General features: G+C 44.9%; 1 protein-coding gene across 1 annotated transcript in view; it reads right to left on the bottom strand.

Annotated features, from left to right (window-relative positions):
* Positions 1 to 10,000, bottom strand: part of LOC125027587 (5-hydroxytryptamine receptor-like) — a 663,787-nt gene that overhangs the window by 360,836 nt on the left and 292,951 nt on the right. The window lies entirely within an intron of this gene.

Here is a 10,000-nt window from a genome sequence, read left to right as displayed (position 1 = left end):
ATAGGTAGGGGAGGGGGGAGAAAAAGACAGGGAGAGGGAGAGGGAGAGGGAGGGAGGAGGGAGAGGGAGAGGGAGGGAGGAGGGAGAGGAAGGGAGGAGGGAGAGGGAGAGGGAGGGGGAGAGGGAGAGGGAGAGAGAGAGAAAGAGAGAGAGAAAGAGAGATAGAGAGAGAGAGAGAGAGAGAGAGAGAGAGAGAGAGAGAGAGAGAGAGAGAGAGAGAGAGAGAGAGAGAGAGAGAGAGAGAGAGAGAGAGAGACGAACCGATAGATGTAGATACTCATACATAAGCAGATCTATGTAGACAGACATACATGGACACAGACAGACTGACAGACAGACAACCAAAGGTTTAGAAAAATAACATGCTAATCATCAGCTCACAAAACCATTTCATCCGAACCAGAAATCCCAGGAAAGTACATGTACAAAAAATAATAATAAAAAAAAAATATAGCTGATCTACGCCTACTTTTTTTCCAGCGAATAAGTTAGTAATCGGATAATAATCGGATAATCGACCCAAAGCACGTTGTTTTTCATAATAATTACGCGAATCATAACACGAACGCATTATCAGGTTACATAAACCATTCTAGTGTTATGAGCAGCACGTATTCGCTTCAGAGAAAAGGCATTTAATCCCATTCCTAAGAAACAATAAGGGGTTTGATCCTGCAGTTGCATTATGAGCAGAATCAGAAGCCTTTCGTATATAAGAATTAGGGTTATGGGACTTAGGTCTGCGTCCTCTGGCGGTTGCGTTAATTGCAGAGCTATTGCAGCAGTATGGGATCTTCGAACAATGGCTAAAGGGGGGGGTAAAACGGCAACAAATGGTATAGATGTTAGGGCCTCAGAGGAAAAGGATTTGTTTGTGTGTGTGTGTGTGTGTGTGTGTGTGTGGATGAATGTCAATCTCTCTCTCTCTCTCTTTTTCTCTTTCTCTTTCTCTTTCTCTTTCTCTTTATCTTTCTTCTCTCTCTCTTTCTCTTTCTCTCTCTCTTATTTTGTCCCTGTCTCCTCTCTCACTCTCACTCTTACTCTCACTCTTACTCTTACTCTTACTCCCACTCTAACTCTTCACCCTCACTCACTCACTCACCCTCACCCTCACCCTCATCCTCACCCTCACCCTCACTCACTCTCACCCTCACTCACTCTCACTCTTCATCCTCACTTTCGATCCCCCTCCCTTCCTCCCTTTTTCCCCCACCTACGGGCCCTGTGTTCGACAGAATTATGAAGCGGCGAAAAGGAAACGGGATGCGGAGAAGAAAATGCAATAAAAGAGAAAATATAGTGAATAGAGTGTTCATGCGTTTCACAGCAGCGGAGAAAATGGAACACTATATTTATTCGTTTTCTTCACTCGTTCCGTTTTCTTTTTTCCCCGACTTTTTTTTTTGCGGAAGGGGTAACTAAAGTAAAACCTAATTTGCAACGGGTTACTTTTACATGCACGATATTTTAACAATCAAACCGTAAAACAAGCTACCATGTAACCGTAATTAAAGACTGAGAATAATCGAATAAATGGTGGAATTGGTCACAAGAGTTCGATGGTCATAATGAAAGATTTTCTTTTTTTTTTTACTACTTCCGAACCAAAATTCCAAAATAAGTGGAAAGTTGGTCAGAAATAAAATGATCAGGATGCTCTAGACACTAAACTACCCCCTTTCCTTAGATTTAGAGGCAATTTAGAAGAAATCTTATACATTCCATATTTCGCAGTCTTTCAAGAGGGAAGCTGCTTTCATTCTAAAGCAAAGAACGAGAAAGGAAATACAAAATATTTATATATCTAAACTCTTCATAGGAGGCTTTTGACGGAAGTGAAAAAAATTTACTACAATCTTCAGAACATAACGATTTTCTTAAAAATTCCTTTCTGCTCCCTTCGTTTTATCCTCTTGCCTCCTTTCTCGCTTTCTCTCTCCTCTTGCCTCCTCTCTCGCTTTCTCTTTCCTCTTGCCTCCTCTCTCGCTTTCTCTCTCCTCTTGCCTCCTCTCTCGCTTTCTCTCTCCTCTTGCCTCCTCTCTCGCTTTCTCTCTCCTCTTGCCTCCTTTCTCGCTTTCTCTCTCCTCTTGCCTCCTCTCTCGCTTTCTCTTTCCTCTTGCCTCCTCTCTCGCTTTCTCTTTCCTCTTGCCTCCTCTCTCGCTTTCTCTCTCCTCTTGCCTCCTCTCTCGCTTTCTCTCTCCTCTTGCCTCCTTTCTCGCTTTCTCTCTCCTCTTGCCTCCTCTCTCGCTTTCTCTTTCCTCTTGCCTCCTCTCTCGCTTTCTCTCTCCTCTTGCCTCCTCTCTCGCTTTCTCTCTCCTCTTGCCTCCTCTCTCGCTTTCTCTTTCCTCTTGCCTCCTTTCTCGCTTTCTCTTCTCCTCTTGCCTCCTCTCTCGCTTTCTCTCTCCTCTTGCCTCCTCTCTCGCTTTCTCTTTCCTCTTGCCTCCTCTCTCGCTTTCTCTCTCCTCTTGCCTCCTCTCTCGCTTTCTCTCTCCTCTTGCCTCCTCTCTCGCTTTCTCTCTCCTCTTGCCTCCTCTCTCGCTTTCTCTTCTCCTCTTGCCTCCTTTCTCGCTTTCTCTCTCCTCTTGCCTCCTTTCTCGCTTTCTCTCTCCTCTTGCCTCCTCTCTCGCTTTCTCTTTCCTCTTGCCTCCTCTCTCGCTTTCTCTCTCCTCTTGCCTCCTTTCTCGCTTTCTCTCTCCTCTTGCCTCCTCTCTCGCTTTCTCTCTCCTCTTGCCTCCTTTCTCGCTTTCTCTCTCCTCTTGCCTCCTCTCTCGCTTTCTCTTTCCTCTTGCCTCCTTTCTCGCTTTCTCTCTCCTCTTGCCTCCTTTCTCGCTTTCTCTCTCCTCTTGCCTCCTCTCTCGCTTCCTCTCTCCTCTTGCTTCCTCTCTCGCTTTCTCTCTCCTCTTGCCTCCTCTCTCGCTTTCTCTTTCCTCTTGCCTCCTCTCTCGCTTTCTCTCTCCTCTTGCCTCCTCTCTCGCTTCCTCTCTCCTCTTGCTTCCTCTCTCGCTTTCTCTCTCCTCTTGCCTCCTCTCTCGCTTTCTCTTTCCTCTTGCCTCCTCTCTCCTCTTGCCTCCTTTCTCGCTTTCTCTCTCCTCTTGCCTCCTCTCTCGCTTTCTCTTTCCTCTTGCCTCCTCTCTCGCTTTCTCTCTCCTCTTGCCTCCTCTCTCGCTTCCTCTCTCCTCTTGCCTCCTCTCTCGCTTTCTCTCTCCTCTTGCCTCCTCTCTCGCTTTCTCTCTCCTCTTGCCTCCTCTCTCGCTTCCTCTCTCCTCTTGCCTCCTCTCTCGCTTTCTCTCTCCTCTTGCCTCCTCTCTTGCCTCCTCTCTTGCTTTCTCTCTCCTCCTTCCTTTGTACACACAAGCACATACATACACTCACAGTCTCTCATTCTCACACTTTCACTTTCGCACTCTGGCACCCTTGATCTCACTCTCACGCACTACCACACACACACTTACAGTTAGACAGAAAAACGGAGAGACAAACAGACAGACACAGACAAACAGGCAGAAAAAAACATTGTTAGACAGATAGAAGGGGAGAGGGGGCACAGACAGATAAGGAGAAAAAAACAGATAGACAAATAGGTAGACTGAACGAAAGGAAAGGAAAAGAAAAAGGCAAAAGGAAAGGAAAGGAAAGGAAAGAAGAGAGAGAGAGAGAGAGAGAGAGAGAGAGAGAGAGAGAGAGAGAGAGAGAGAGAGAGAGAGAGAGAGAGAGAGAGAGAGAGAGAGAGAGAGAGAGAGAGAGAGAGAGAGAGAGAGAGAGAGAGAGAGAGAGAGAGAGAGAGAGAGAGAGAGGAAGAGAGAGGAAGAGAGAGAGAGAGAGAGAGAGAGAGAGAGAGAGAGAGAGAGAGAGAGAAGAGAGAGAGAGAGAGAGAGAGAGGAAGAGAGAGGAAGAGAGAGGAAGAGAGAGGAAGAGAGAGGAAGAGAGAGAGAGAGAGAGAGAGAGAGAGAGAGAGAGAGAGAGAGAGAGAGAGAGAGAGAGAGAGAGAGAGAGAGAGAGAGAGACAGAATCACACAGACAGATAGCCATCTACACAAATCCTCACTCAAGGAATATATTCTTCTCGCTTTATTTCCTCCCTTATCCATTCCTTCTCTCTCTCTCTCTCTCTCTCTCTCTCTCTCTCTCTCTCTCTCTCTCTCTCTCTCTCTCTCTCTCTCCCCCATTTCTTCCCATTCCCCATTCATCCCCGTATTCGGCCGTTTTTCCTCCTCCTCCTCCTCCCCCCTCTCCTTCCCCCGGCCAATTCCTCCATCCCTTCCTCAACGTTCGGAGGAAAATTCGTTTTTTATTCCACTGACTTCGGCTTCGTCTCCATCAGCGTCATGAACAGGGAATTTTATCTCCCCTCTTTTCCTTAAGGGTGCGTTGGCAGTGCTCTACGTCATGAATTTAATCTTGTTGCTTGTTGTAAAGTAAATGTGTTCGTGTGTTTGTGGAGGAGAAAGAGGAGGAGGAGGGGTGGAAGGGTGGAGGGGTGGAGGGGGGAGAGGGAAGGGGGGGGGTGGCTCTCGGTTGATTTGGCTAATTCTTTTTTCTTTCTTTGACATCTTTCTCTTCGTTACTTTCTTTTTACTTCTTCTCCTCCTTTATTCTTTCCCCTCTCTCTTTCTCTCCTTCTCTCCTCGTTTCCTTACTCATTCCTCTCTTCTCCCTACTGTTTTTCCTTCCTTTTACTCCCTTGCTTATCTTTCTCCCCTACTTCTCCTCCTCCCCCCCTTCTCCCCCTTCACCCCCCCTTCACCTCAAATGGAGACACAGCTACTTATTCTCCCTCTCTTCCTCCCTTCCCTCCTTCTTTCTCCCTTGCTTATCTTTCTCCCCTACTCCTCCTCCACCCCCCCCCCCCCTTTCCCACCTCCCCCTCCCCCCTTCACCTCAAATGGAGACACAAATACTCTTCCCGAAGCCTTCAAGTGGCGCCCTCGGAGGTAAGTGCATCTCTGGAACCATAAGGGTGGAAACACGAGGGGGAGGGAGGAGGGGGGGGAGGTCGTGAGCAGGGGGGGGGAGGTGGAGGTTGGAAGCGTTGGGGAGGGGGGGAGGTCGTAAGAAGGGGGCGAGGGGGAGGTTGGAAGCGTTGGGGAGGGGGGGAGGTCGTAAATAGGGGGGGAGGGGGAGGTTGGAAGCGTTGGGGAGGGGGGGAGGAGGAGGTCGGGATCATTGGGGAGAGGGAGGGGGTTCGAATATTGGGGGGAGGCGTGTGCGACCATGGGGGGAAAGGAGGGGGGCGTGAGCATTGGGGGGAGGGGGAGGCTGCAAGCATGGGGGAGGGGGGAGGGAGTGAGCATTGAGGATGGGGAGAGGAGGGAGTGAGACCCGAGGGGGGGGGGGGGGTTGCAAGCGTAGAGGGAGGGAGGGAGGACGGAGGGGCGACCCGAGGGGGGGGGGGGGGAGGTACGGTCAGGGGGAGGGGGAGAGGCTATGTACCAGGAGGGGGAGGGGTGCAAGGAGGCAGGGATCTACTTGGTATTTTCTTGCAATTGCTTTTAGGCGGAGAAGAATATTCCTCTTCCATAATGCATCTGTAAATAATTCTATTACCGTTACAGTGTGTGTTCACGTGCGTGTGCTTGCGTGCGTGTGCGTGTGTGTGTATCCAAGGCACACACGTCTCACCTTCGAAACTTTAGCCTCAACGATTCCCGTTGTCAGACCTAATTAAAGGTAAAACCAGATCAATAACAGCTCTTCAGTATTCAAAGCAGACCAAATGAAGCCCATTTTTTTAAGTACCTGTACTAATTAGCGACGAGAAGGGATATTTTTACCTTCCTTCCCCCCACCCACCCACCCACCCACCCCCACACCCTACCGCCCCAAAGGGAAAAAAGGGTAATATTTGGCGGCCCTAGATCGCCTCCGGCCGCAGCCAATATGCCATGGAACTCTTTGACTTTTTATGAAGAAAGTTTTGTTTGTTTAAACTCCTATATCATTCAGGTTTTTCTTTTAATATTTGTTCTAGGAGTGATATGAATAGAGCAAACCTTGGTCATTATAATGGTGGTAGGGTTACTGATAATGACAACGATCACATGGGTTATGTGGCTTTTCTTATGGTGGTATTAATTCTGGTCGAGAGCAAAAATAGTATTAAAAATGGGTTACTTATAATATAAGGGGCTACGTTTAAAAAAGTTACTGATGTCGCAGGGAAAATTTTAGAATCTTTGGTGAAATGGCTTAGATGCTTAAGCCACGAAGAAGTCAATTAGTAGACCTTGTGACCTTACCTGATTTCACCTTTCCTTGAATTTGTGGGATTTTTTATTTTCCCTAATGCTATCAATATCGATGGTGCTATTTTTATTTCAGACATTATAATGACTATAATGTTATTGACATTAGTAACAGTAATATAAGATAACATTAAATATTTTCGAAAATCGAGGAAAAGGGGTAAACAAATGAGACAAGCAGTACTCATAATTGGCTCATTGATAACTCTGTACAAGTGGAGCCATCTATGTGTAAAAACAATTAATAAAGCGAACTCACAGTGAGCATGACATTTCTAGGTACATGCCGTGCCCGTCGGTTTTAATTGGTCGAAAACATACTATCTGAAAATAATGAAGATAGTTTAGTCATAAAATAATTCAAGGACTAACGCACATATGAAAAGAAGGAAAGACATCTCATGAATATCATAAGCATTAATGAATATCAATAATGATAATAATTAAAAAATAATATCTGGAAACTTAAAAATCGAAATATTCAATGACTTTAGAACGAAATCCCACAAACAGTGAATGGAAAGAAAACGGAGTAGGAAGTAAAACAGAATAACTGACCGTATGGGTGATAAAATAATAATAACAAGAAAGAGAGAATGACAATAACAAGAGAGAATGACAATAACAAGAAAAAGAGGAGACACGACTTGGTGAAGAATAACGTAAACACAATAAAAGCAAGAGGAAGAAAATAGAAAATAAAACCCCTAATTTTAGTGTAAATATTCTCAACTCGAACAAGACATCTTATGCTATAAAGAACTTCGAGGAGAGCGAAGGAAAAGAAAGATAAAAAAGAAAGAATGGAAGAAAGATAAATAGTCAGAAAGGCAAAGAAAGAAAAAGAAGAAACAAAAACAGAAAGATTTAAAAAAAGAAAGAAAGAAAGATAGATAGAAATCAGAAAATGAAATAAAGAAATAAAAAATAAAAAATAAAAACCGAAAAAGGGAAAGAAAGAAAATTAAGACAAAAAATAAGAAAGGAAATGGAAAGAAAGAAAGAGAAGAAGAAAAAAATCAGGGAAAAAAAAGAAACAGAAGAAAACCAAAATCAGAGAATGAAAGATAAAAGACAAAAGACAAAAAAAAAAAAAAAAAAAAAAAAAAAAAAAAAAAAAAAACTTTATGAAAGATTTGATAGTCGGCCTGGGATCTTATAAGCTCGTTGAGAGACCGCGGCAAATACTTGTTCTCCAAACTTTTTCGAGACGGATTCGCTGACAACTGCCTCCTCTCCCCACCCCTCCACCCCCACCCCCCCACCCCCCACCCGGCTTCCGCCCGTCCACGACTGAAAGGTTCAACTTCTGTAACTTCATTAGCGGACTAAGGTGAAGTTGAGAGGAAGTTGAGTTTTCCCTCTAGGGTTCCGCGCGACCAGATCTTTTCATCTTCTAATTTTGATGATGGTGATAATCTCGATAGTGATGACGATGGGAAATGAGGGGGGGGGGGAGGACGGCCTGGGGGTGGGGTGGGGGAGGGACGGAGGGAGGAAGAGGAAAGTTGAAATTGATGTTAAGGGCCATTATGGCACTTTTTTTACATAGGAGGGGTTTAAAATCTTTACTATTAGGGTCATTATTATCATTATTATTGTTTTCCTTATTAGTAGAAGTATTTCTTGTTACTGATGCTATTATCATTATCCCTGTTATCATTAACATCATTACTGTCATTATCCTTATTAATAGTAGTATCTTCATTACCTTTATCATTATGATCGTCGCTCTTGTAATCAGTATTATTATCATCATCATTCTTGCCTTTACTTTATGCTTCCTTCAGTGAATTAATTAATTGTTTCAATGATGATAATCTACGATCGATAATGACGCGTCCTACACAATTATAAAATAATTATTCTATCTAATAACATACTCAATTTTCAATTATATCAAATTAGAAACGCACGGCACTTCATTTATTATCATTATTCCCTTTTTTTTGTTTTTATTTAAGTCCACTGCCTTACTAAAATCACATACACTAAATCACCCACCATTCTTTTCCAACCCCCACCTCCTCCCCCTTCCTTTATCTTCCCCATCTTCTTCCTCCTCTGCCTCTTCTTCTTCTTCTTCTTCTTCTCTTCTTCTTCTTCTTCTTCTTCTTCTTCTTCTTCTTCTTCTTCTTCTTCTTCTTCTTCTTCTTCCTCTTCCTCTTCCTCTTCCTTTTCCTCTTCCTCTTCTTCCTCTTCCTATTGTTCTTCTTATCCTTCTTGTTCTTCTTCTTATCCTTCTTGTCCTTCTTCTTCTTCTTCCTCTTCCTCTTCTTCCTTTTCCTCCTCCACCACCACCCCCTACCCAACCCCCACCCCCCACCCCACGCACCCCACCACCCATCAGCCTTTAGGTGTCCCCAGCTGACGCCTAAGGAAGGTAAACATGTAATTCTCCTCCGGCCGCCCTCATGGCCCGCCCTCATGGCCCCGCCCTCATGGCCCCGCCCTCATGGCCCGCCCTCATGGCCCGCCCTCGTCAGCGTGGAGGTGCAGATGCAACATGCAGAGCTCATTTGGTGGAGGTCCTCCTTGAACACGAGGGCGATGCATGGTGCAAACACACTGGTAGGTTTATGTGTGGTTGTGTTTGCCTCGTCTGAGTTTGTGTTTGTTTGTTGGTGAACGATTGCTGCTGTTTATTGTTTGTAGGGTGTAGTTGTGTGTGTGTGTGTGTGTGTGTGTGTGTGTGAGTGAGTGAGTGAGTGAGTGAGTGAGTGAGTGAGTGAGTGAGTGAGTGAGTGAGTGAGTGAGTGAGTGAGTGCGTGCGTGAGTGCGTGAGTGCGTGAGTGAGTGAGTGAGTGAGTGAGTGAGTGAGTGAGTGAGTGAGTGAGTGAGTGAGTGCATGAGTAAGCGAGTGTGTGTTGAAACGATTACCGTCGCCCTTTCCCTCCTCCCTCCCCTTTCCTACCACCCAAATACCCGGGCAATAACAAGTAATCGATTACGCCTACCACAAGTGTGTGTGTGTGTGTGTGTGTGTGAGTGAGTGAGTGAGTGAGTGAGTGAGTGAGTGAGTGAGTGAGTGAGTGAGTGAGTGAGTGAGTGTGAGTGAGTGAGTGAGTGAGTGAGTGAGTGAGTGAGTGAGTGAGTGAGTGAGTAAGAGTGAGAGTGAGAGTAAGAGTGAGAGTGAGAGTGAGAGTGAGAGTGAGAGTGAGAGTAAGTGTGAGTGTGAGAATGAGAGTGAGAATGAGTGTAAGTGTGAATGTGTATGCGTGTGCGCCCACCCTCGCGCGCCTGTCTGTTTATACACGAGCAATAGATACACATATGAGTTTATGTATATCCATTCACACAAATGCTTGCAATCGTACGCGTGTCTAAGTGTGTGCTGCCATACATACACCCTCACCCTCCTCCTTCAAGTACAGTTCAAGCCTGACAGTTGATGAATTCGCCACAGTTAAAAGCTCAGCGCCCACCCTGGCTGGCTTGGACACTGTCAAGCGACGAGATTAATCCACGGAAACCACCTTAAAGAATAATGTGCTTGCAACAATGAGCACGATGCTGCAACGGAGAGAAGTTTAACTCGTACTTCATCATCTTGTATAAATATATATATATATATATATATATATATATATATATATATATATATATATAGTATAAATGTCATATCAAATCGTATACATTAAAGAATAAAAAAAAGAAAAAAGTGTTAAACATTATATAATGTAGAGACAAAGTAAATGATTCTATTGTTTCAAGAGCTTAAAACGTGGACGTTATACATTCACCCTGGAATGGAAAGC

Source organism: Penaeus chinensis, chromosome 7 (genome assembly GCF_019202785.1).
Source record: "Penaeus chinensis breed Huanghai No. 1 chromosome 7, ASM1920278v2, whole genome shotgun sequence".
In the NCBI taxonomy this organism is placed as follows: Eukaryota; Metazoa; Arthropoda; class Malacostraca; order Decapoda; family Penaeidae; genus Penaeus; species Penaeus chinensis.
Note: the sequence above shows the minus strand (reverse complement) of the source record. Positions and strands in the feature narration are given on the sequence as shown.